Source organism: Schistocerca nitens, chromosome 8 (genome assembly GCF_023898315.1).
Source record: "Schistocerca nitens isolate TAMUIC-IGC-003100 chromosome 8, iqSchNite1.1, whole genome shotgun sequence".
Classification (NCBI taxonomy): Eukaryota; Metazoa; Arthropoda; class Insecta; order Orthoptera; family Acrididae; genus Schistocerca; species Schistocerca nitens.
Genome location: NC_064621.1, coordinates 526,598,524 through 526,608,209, shown reverse-complemented (window position 1 = coordinate 526,608,209; position 9,686 = coordinate 526,598,524).

Genomic DNA, 9,686 nt, shown 5'->3' with positions numbered 1-9,686 from the left:
GTTGGTGGCCTGATTGCTTCACATCCAAGACAGTTTTGTTGTGGCTTACTTGATAGAAACCAAAAGTGTAGCAAAACAACCGCGGGACATATAAATACTCGTAATTTTTAAGTACCGCAGCTTGCCAGTCACCAGTCCTGAGAGCTGGCCTACGACAATGTACGAGTCTAGAAGGATCAACCAGTCATCATCACCAGACTATGCTACTCCTAACTGTGATCCTGCTGCTTGCAACAAGTCCTGGGGACTCAGTGTCCTCCAAGCAGCAGACGACCTAGGGACCCACTTCTGCACTTGCTGATGGGTTCTTTCCTTGGCGTTCTACATTCTGAGTGTGGGCCTGCGCAGCCATTCAGCCGCCATTGCCCATGCATGCAAGATCATTGCTGCACATCTATGCTCATGTGGGCAGTTACAGCTACTGCTGTGAGTCATCTCAATCACCACAGGTCTGCAATGATAGTCTGTGAACCTCTACATGCCTTGTCCTAGGCTGCTGGGCAGTCCCTAGTGTTCACTGCAAAGCACCATCCACTGCTGTGGCAGTGTCCTTGAACAATTGCTACCACCAACACCCTCCAACTGCCCACTGCTGCAAGCTGTAACGCTGCCCACTGATGGCCATGCCTCTTTGCAGACCATACACAGCTTATGTCCTGGGTCTGTCGACTTCTCTATCATCAAGATGATTGCAGTTTATGAACAATAAATGACTTTTAATAATGGTGTTTTTTTTTTTTTTTTTTTTTTTTTTTTTTTTTTTTTTTGAGAGAATACGTCAAGTGACTACCAGGTGTCCACTCACCACTCCATTGCTGCACTGCCCATGGTGGTGAACAGCTGGTCTTCTGACTTTTGCCCAACATGCAACATGGAGGGCTGACACCCCAGCCTCTATAAAGGCAACGAGCCATCTCCAGATAGGACCAAAGAAAGACGAAACTTGTTATTGATTATGTGGAAAACCAATTTGGTAGTATATGCTATGGTGGTTGTATTATTCTTGCGTTAATATAAAATATAGAGAAGTTGAAAATAGTCATAAAGTCGTAATATTAGTTCCAGAATTTGAATGTGGAACTATGTGTAGAGTTGAAAAAAAGAAACACTGTTTTGCAAAAAAAAATGTCACAGGCACACAATTCCCCACTAGGGTCCCTAGAAGGTTTTGACGCTAGTGATGTTCAGAGACGGTGTTCACAGCCACAATAGCCATGTCTGGGCATTAGAATCTCTCAAGGCAACTCGTGGGTTCCACCATGAACAATGATTTACCATAAATGTGTATGCTGGTATCATTGATGACCGTTTGATTGGTCTGTATGTTCAGCCTAACACGCTCTGTGGATGAAATTACATCTTTCTTTGTGAAGTACTACCGGAAATGTTGAAGAGTGTCCCGCTAGCAGTCCAGCATGACAGACTTTGCTGTTGATGTCAGAGAACATTTAGACAATGTTTTGTCCAACAGACACTCCTGAAGAGTTGGTTGCACGTTTGTCTAAAACTGCTGCCATTATTCGTGAAACATATGATTGTTTTGAGCATATTAGACAATCATTAGCACACAAATCCCAGTTTCGCGTTAATGTGAACAGACAACAATTTCAGCAGAATCTCTCAAACAATATCCATCACATTGTGTCTGAATATTATTATGGTGCACCTGTGGCATTTTTGTCATATAAAAAATTGTTTATTTTAATCTCCTATAAAAGCTCTAAAATGTTGTTTACGTAATTTTTTTACACCCTGTGTAAATGAAGAAATCGATTAAGTTTATGTTTAGTTAACACTGAATATTATTATTGGCACCTATAATGCATGATAAACAGAGGTCATTATAAATTAAGACGTTATTACCACCTGCAACCTGTTTCCAAATAAGACTACAGTTTGATCAACTTACGAAAATAAAATTAGCTTACATGTGATGAAGAGCAGGAATGAGGAGCAGAAATACAGTATGAGATTTTTATAGAAGTAGCTCTTCCAGACAACAGTCATGGCTAAGATTTATGATACACGGTGTTTCTTTGGTGTTGATGTATAAATGTTATTGAGTAAATGATGTTACATGTACATAGCTTCGAAAGAGAAGCAGTGCCTTTGTTTAAAGGACATAGATATTACTTTTTTCGGGGGGGGGGAGGGGGGGAAGGAGACCAGACAGCGAGGTCATCGGTCTCATCGGATTAGGGAAGGATGGGGAAGGAAGTCGGCCGTGCCCTTTCAGAGGAACCATGACGGCATTTGCCTGGAGTGATTTAGGGAAATCACGGAAAACCTAAATCAGGATGGCCGGATGCGGGATGGTACCGTCGTCCTCCCGAATGCGAGTCCAGTGTCTAACCACTGCGCCACCTCGCTCGGTGGTGATAGATATTACTAACGTGAGTTACTGGGGTGAAGTGAATGAAACTGCCGGACCAAGTAATTTACTAACGAAAGCGAGATACCAGCAGACACTGGCAATATGCAGCGCTAGAAGGTGCGTCGTTGGAAAAGTTGAGAAGAGAGTTGTGTAAAGCCATAGCAGTGACAAGAGGTCCGAAACTGGAGCACACCGTCAGTTAGAGGGAGAAAATATAGAACAAACAACCTGCCGCAGCGAGATATGCCAATACAAAGTGCCAAATGAAGTTAGCGAAAGCCTCGTCAAGAGGGCTGAGAGGCCTTTAGATGTGTTCATGGGAGAAGTTGATTAGAACGTGCAAAAAAAAAAAAAAAAAAAAAAAAAGAAACTGTGAGTAAATGTAAGTCTGGCCCACCTGGTTATCCGTGTTAGCCGTGCAGTCTAACACACGGCTTTTTGTACTGGGAAGGAGCGCCTGGTCCCCGGCACGAATCCGCCCGGCAGACTTGTGTCGAGGTCCAGAGAGCCGGCCAATCTGTGGATGGTGTTTAGGCGGTTTTCCTGTGGACGGGTTTTAGGCGGTTTTCTATCTGCCTTGGCGAATGCGGGCTGGTTCCCCTTATTCCGCCACAGCTACACTATGTTTGCGATTGCTGCACAAACAAGTTCTCCACGTACGCGTACACCACCATTACTCTACCACACAAACGTAGGGATTACACTCGTCGGTTGTGAGATGTTCCTTGGGGGGGGGGGGGGGGGGGCGACAGCCTCCAGGTTGCTGTGCTGGGCTGCTGTCGCGTTGTATACCCGAGAGAGTTGCTTTGGCACATCTGGAGCCTTTAGCGTCGCCTAGAAGCCCTGATACCACTGCGCATTCCTATTCGCACCTCCTGTCCAGTGGACACTTACCTGACGGTGATTGACGAACAGTGGCGGGCTCGGGAATCTCTGGGTGGAAGGTCAAAGTGGGTACCAGTCACATGGCTGTTCCCCTACGTTTTAAAAACAGGTTAGAGGTACTGTGTGCTTCTGAAAGTACATTTAAGTCAGCACACAATGCCCTGCCTATTGGGATTGTTGCCGATCTTCCTGAATGGTGCAGACAAGTGCAGCAGATGGGAATGCTTGTCATCAGGAGCTCCAGTGTTAGGCAGATGATGTCTCCCAGAGAAGTAGAGAGCTGGTCGAGAAAGGAGGCTAGTGTTCACTTTGTTTGTTTGCTGGTAAGGGGGGGGGGGGGTCTGCTAGCAGGGATTGAGCACACTGGGTACACTCAGCTGAAAATCATGGCCCACATCAGCACAAATGACGCCTCCTGCCTGGGTTCAGAGGCCATCCTCGGTTCCTACAGACAGCTGCCTGATTTGGTAAAGACACAGTGTGGAATCAGAGCTATCGTTTCGCAGTGTCATTCCCAAAACGAATAGTGGTGCTCTGATCTGGAGCCGAGTGGAAGGCTTACACCAGAGGCTCAGGCGAATCTGCAAAGATCTTGGATTTCTCGACCTTCGATATCTGTTGGAGAACTGTAGGTTGAGGTATCTCAGTCAAGGTATGAAGTCAGAATGCTTGTTCCGCATAACTTATTTCACTTTAAGAGACGTTTTGGTTACTGTTATATAATTAAAAACTGATAAAAAACTGATAACTTTCAACACGATTAACCTTAATAAAATATCATTCCAGATTTACCTACTAATCAAATACGATCGTTTGATATTCCTAAAATTCTCAGTCTATTTGTCTTTAGTTTCAAATTTTTCCACGATTTTTGGCTTTGTATGTTTTTTAGCCCTTTTGTTCCCACATCAGTCCAGTTCAATCAATAAATTGTAAACACAACTTGCATGCAACCAAAACTGGCAATCTATGAAGATGCCCAGATGCTATTAAGATACATTGAATCTAGCTTAAAGTTGTTCTCACCTGTCATTAGAAATTGAATACATGATAGTTGATTCAAAACACATCGTGATGTTCTGAAATCATCTTTGTTGAAGCCACAAGAATGATGTCAGAGGCCACTATTATGCACGTAAGTGCCTCGGTAGTTACAGGGAGTTACAGCAGTTACTAGAAGAATGATAAGAAGGAAAAGTGATGGTTTCATTTAACTGTTTCAGATGTCACTGTGCATATTTGTTTCTGAGTAATGGTATGGTTGCAGCACTGGTGGCAGCGTTATTGAAATATAGTAGACTCATTAATGTGTTTATTTTTACTGGAGGCTAATAATAATAATAAATATTACAGCAAGTTTTTGTTGTTTATTCAACCCCTAAACGTCACTTCAGACATCATTTAAAACTGTGGAACTGCCACCCTTAATAAAACGAGCACAATATCATACATACATCCCTAGGAGTTCTAGATTTTAGAAATTTATGATGCAATATCGAATTAAATGCCAGAAAGTAAACATAAGGAGATCTCAAACATGTGTAAAGTTTTGGGCACATCAATTTAGGGCGTGTTTGAATCATTTTTGTGTGTTAGTGTCTTCATATTTTTTTGTAGATATTCGTGGAAAAATTTGTATTCTCATGAAATATTATCGTATCACATAGTTTCGTAGTTGGTATTATTCATATCTGTAGCCTCTAATATATCAACACGTTGCCAGGTTATTCAGACTCTGTATTACTGTTTAGCTAATACGAAACTGTATTTCATAGCTATAAAAACATAGGGTGAAATGCCTAATTTTAGGGATACTGTGATGAATGCTTATGTAAATCACACCCCTCATCCATTGTGAGACAAATACACATGGAAATAGGTAAATTATGATAATGTGGATAGATACTGAGGGACAATGTAGTATTTTATTTATAGGCCACTGTCATTTACGTCAGGTGGTATCTAATACGTTGTTGTTGCTGGGTTAGGCGTCTAGCAGGAAAAATGTTAGGTTTGCCTGAGGGCCGAATATAATACACCAAATTTCGTAGAGAAGTTTGGGGTGGAAGTATGGTTCGGGGGATTTTATAAGGATGGAGTCTTTGTGTGAACTGATCTAGTTTATGGGTGAAGAAGCGATGTATTTTCGGATTTAGGTACAAGAGGTTTTCAATCCAGAAATGTGAGAATGAGGGATTGGAAGCAAGGTATGACTCTGACAGGGTGATAAATGTGTTTCAGTAGTTTTCTAGAGCCTATGTCCCACACATCGACTTGTCTTGAAGTTTTCATAAGGTTTATGATAATTGTAGTGTCGGTATTGAAATGTTTGCGGCATTTTTTAGGGCTGTTGGGATCCATGATGTTGTGGGAGCAGTGAGAGGTAACTAGTGCCGAATTCGACTATTAATCGTAGTTGATGGTGAGAACGCAACAATATACATTGCCAGAAAGAAAAAAATAGTACACCTGGAAAGATGATGGCGAGTTTGATCTGATAATAGCGTCTGCTACCTGGATGATAGTATACGTACTGGTAATGGTTTCAACGTCATCCGCCAACAGGTAGCATAATTGCATAGCTCCTGGAGAGCCACCTGTGCGTACCCTTTAATAAGGAATGCTTGCAGCCAGAAGTCTCAGTGTGATGTAGACCTGTGAAGCAAGCAGGCAACCGTGCTATGGAGATGCACTCACGCTTGCTATAGCCAACTGAGCGAGTCTGAAAGGGGGCAAACTGAAGACATGCGCGTACAAACGGACTAATCGTCAAATGTAAAAGCTTTGAGATAAATGTTGCCATCTGTTTCTGGGTACAGGAACTATCGAAATTGACATTGATCTCACCCCTAAGTGATATTTAGGGATGAGACCAATGTCAATTTTGATAGTTCCCGTACTCAGAAACAGATGGCATCACTTTCTCTAAGTTTTTACATTTGAGGGTTAGCCAGTTTTTCCGCGCATGCCTTTAGCTGTGGCCTTCCGAATGGTGCGATGGTGCTTTCGGAGAATTGCCACACAAGTTGGACCTCCTGCGTCAGTTGTGCAACGCTGCTGGTATCAGAGGTCACGTGAACATTCTCACATCTGTAGACGAGGTTCCGGACGTCCATGCAGAACAGATGCGCGCCGGAATCCTCGTATTGTAAGAGCAGCAGTGCCGGGCAAATTGTACAGCTACCACAGCACAGATAAGACGGCTTGTGAGCCCAGACGTTTCAACACAAACTGTTGCAAAACCCGTTATTAGTGGTGGGACTATGGGCACACACACCTCTAGCCCGTCTTCCACTCATGCCACAGAGTCGAAGTGCACGGCTTGACTGGTGCTGTCAGACGATCACTTTGAAGATAAAATGACGCGCCTTGGTCTTCCTGTACCAATGAAAGGATACGAGGTGTGGCTAGAAAAAAACCGGACTAGTACTGGTGAAACAATAAAACGAATGCAATAAGGCTGAAAGTCGCGTGGCCTGTCACGCGACTCTCGCTCCGCCTACTGCTCGAGTTTCATCTGCCTCCTGCACTCAGTCTGCCCGTGGCGTCTGTTTTAAGTAGTTGACGTTTTGTCTGTGCGTCGGAAAATGTTGAGTGTACAGAAAGAACAGCGTGTTAACATCAAATTTTGTTTCAGACTAGGAAAATCTGCAAGTGAAACGTTTGTAATGTTACAACAAGTGTACGGCGATGATTGTTTATCGCGAACACAAGTGTTTGAGTGGTTTAAACGATTTAAAGATGGCCGCGAAGACACCAGTGATGACACTCGCACTGGCAGACCATTGTCAGCAAAAACTGATGCAAACATTGAAAAAATCGGTAAACTTGTTCGACAAGATCGCCGTTTAACAATCAGAGCAGTGTCTGAGTTAACAGGAGTTGACAAGGAAACTTGTCGAACAAGTTTACCGATTTTTTCAATGTTTGCATCAGTTTTTGCTGACAATGGTCTGCCAGTGCGAGTGTCATCACTGGTGTCTTCGCGGCCATCTTTAAATCGTTTAAACCACTCAAACACTTGTGTTCGCGATAAACAATCATCGCCGTACACTTGTTGTAACATTACAAACGTTTCACTTGCAGATTTTCCTAGTTTGAAACAAAATTTGATGTTAACACGCTGTTCTTTCTGTACACTCAACATTTTCCGACGCACAGACAAAACGTCAACTACTTAAAACAGACGCCACGGGCAGACTGAGTGCAGGAGGCAGATGAAACTCGAGCAGTAGGCGAAGCGAGAGTCACGTGACGGGCCACGCGACTTTCAGCCTTATTGAATTCGTTTTATTGTTTCACCAGTACTAGTCCGGTTTTTTTCTAGCCACACCTCGTATTCTGCATGCATGCAAGTGATGGTCGTTTTGCTGTATGATGTGGACCTAGTGAGCACTGTCTCGTAGAGTGAATTCGTTGATGACACCTTGGCCCCACTTCAGGCCTTATGATCTGGGTTTGATAAGCTACAAACAGCCGTTCACGTTCCTGGCGGGCGTCTGCTGTGCGGACGTGGAGAATGTTGTTAGACCCGTCATTTTACCGTTCTTGCAACAGGAAGGTTATGTATAATTCCAACACGATAATGCTCGCCCACACATTGTCCGTGAAAGTCAACGTGCTCTGCAAGACGTGCAGCAACTTCCCTGCCCACCATGACCTCTGGACTTGTCTCTAATAGAGCACATGTGGGGTATAATGGGATGAGAAGTGACTCAGGTGACTTGCCAACCAACAGCTTGTAACCTCCCAACAGATAAATTCCATGACCTCTCAATTATAAAATGTGACCAATCTTTCAATAAAATTGTGGCTCACATACAACCTTTCAATAATTAACTGACTGTGAACATAAACTGGTAAATCTGGACGTCAGCAATGCTGCGTCATGGCTCTGAAAATTCATTCTGAATAAATTGAAAAATCTCACCTCCATGAAGTCGCCGGATAACGCGTATATATCTGCTCCTATAAGAAATTTTTCTGGCACAGCCCAGGCAGTGCTGTGCTGGCCGCTAGATTTGTCATGTATAAAAAGAAACAACGGAGTTTCCTTACGATAATCAGGATGACCATGGATTGTAGAAAGTAGTAAATCCTTTAAATTCAGATGAATGATTGTCAAAAAGTTAATTTTATAAAAAAGATTATTATTAAAAGATTTTTAAAAACATTTGCATGGGACTTGATATAACAATAGTACAAATTTAGTTGTAACAAATTACATATGCGCACTTTTTTTTTACCTTATACTACTTTGCTCAGGCACGACCGGCCCAATCGCCTGATAGCGAGCTACCACCACTACTGCTGACACTGTTCTCCGCAGCCGACACTGCTCTCTGTTCTGCGTTGCTATTATAGCTTACATATCGCAGGCAGCGCGTGAGCAATCCATCGAAATTGCATCTGCTCGAGTGTACTATCAATAAATTCCTTAGTCGTGGAACTCTTACATAACCCTCCACTGGGGGGGGGGGGGGGAGGGGAGGGGGGAGGGGGGGATTGGGGGGTAAAAATTTGGCAGCGATGGTGAGTCAACTGGACTTGCCATGAGCAACAAATTTTTCTATAATCTGTTTAGTTTACTAAGTCTACAGTCACAGAGTATATACATATATATAACATTATTGATAAATAATATAAGTACAGAACATAATAAGAAATGAAATAGAGTACACACACAGTGAGTACAGAACATACTAAGAAATGAACTAGAGTGCACACGCACTGAGTACGGAACATATTAAGAAGTGACAAAGTGTATACGCAATGACTACAGACCATACTAAGAAATGAAATAGAGTGCACACACACTGTATAAGTCTTTACTATGTTACAAGAATTTAAACATATTGAGAAATGAAATAAAGTGCACATGCACTGTATAAGTTTTTAGCATTTTATAAGAACTAGGATAGGAAGGGGAAGGATAGCATCAATACTGTAGCACAGTGGGTTTCACATAGCTGCACTAACAGTCCATATCTTTCTACAGAAGCACAACACCAAGTGATACAATCTGAATTTCTCTTCCCTGAAGTATTTATCACTGTAGCCAATACACTGAAATGTTGTATTAATATTGTATGTTATCATTTTGGTGGTACATTAGGTACACCAAACAGTAGGACCATAATAACATCTCCTTCGGTCAGAGTGGTAGGCAGATTGACGTCAACACCACATTCTTGTAGAATCCACACTCTTACATCAACGTAGAATTAGTGCAAAAACCAAAAATAGTGCTCCATGATCATGAGGATGGACAGGACATACGGATATCGCAGTAATTGGTGGTAATTAGGTCAGAAAGTGAAAGATACATTGAGTCTTATGCTAGTCATTATTCAGAACTACACTAGTGAATCATCCGATTTGAATAATTATTGGCACTCATTGGCCAGTTACAAAGCATTTGTGTAGT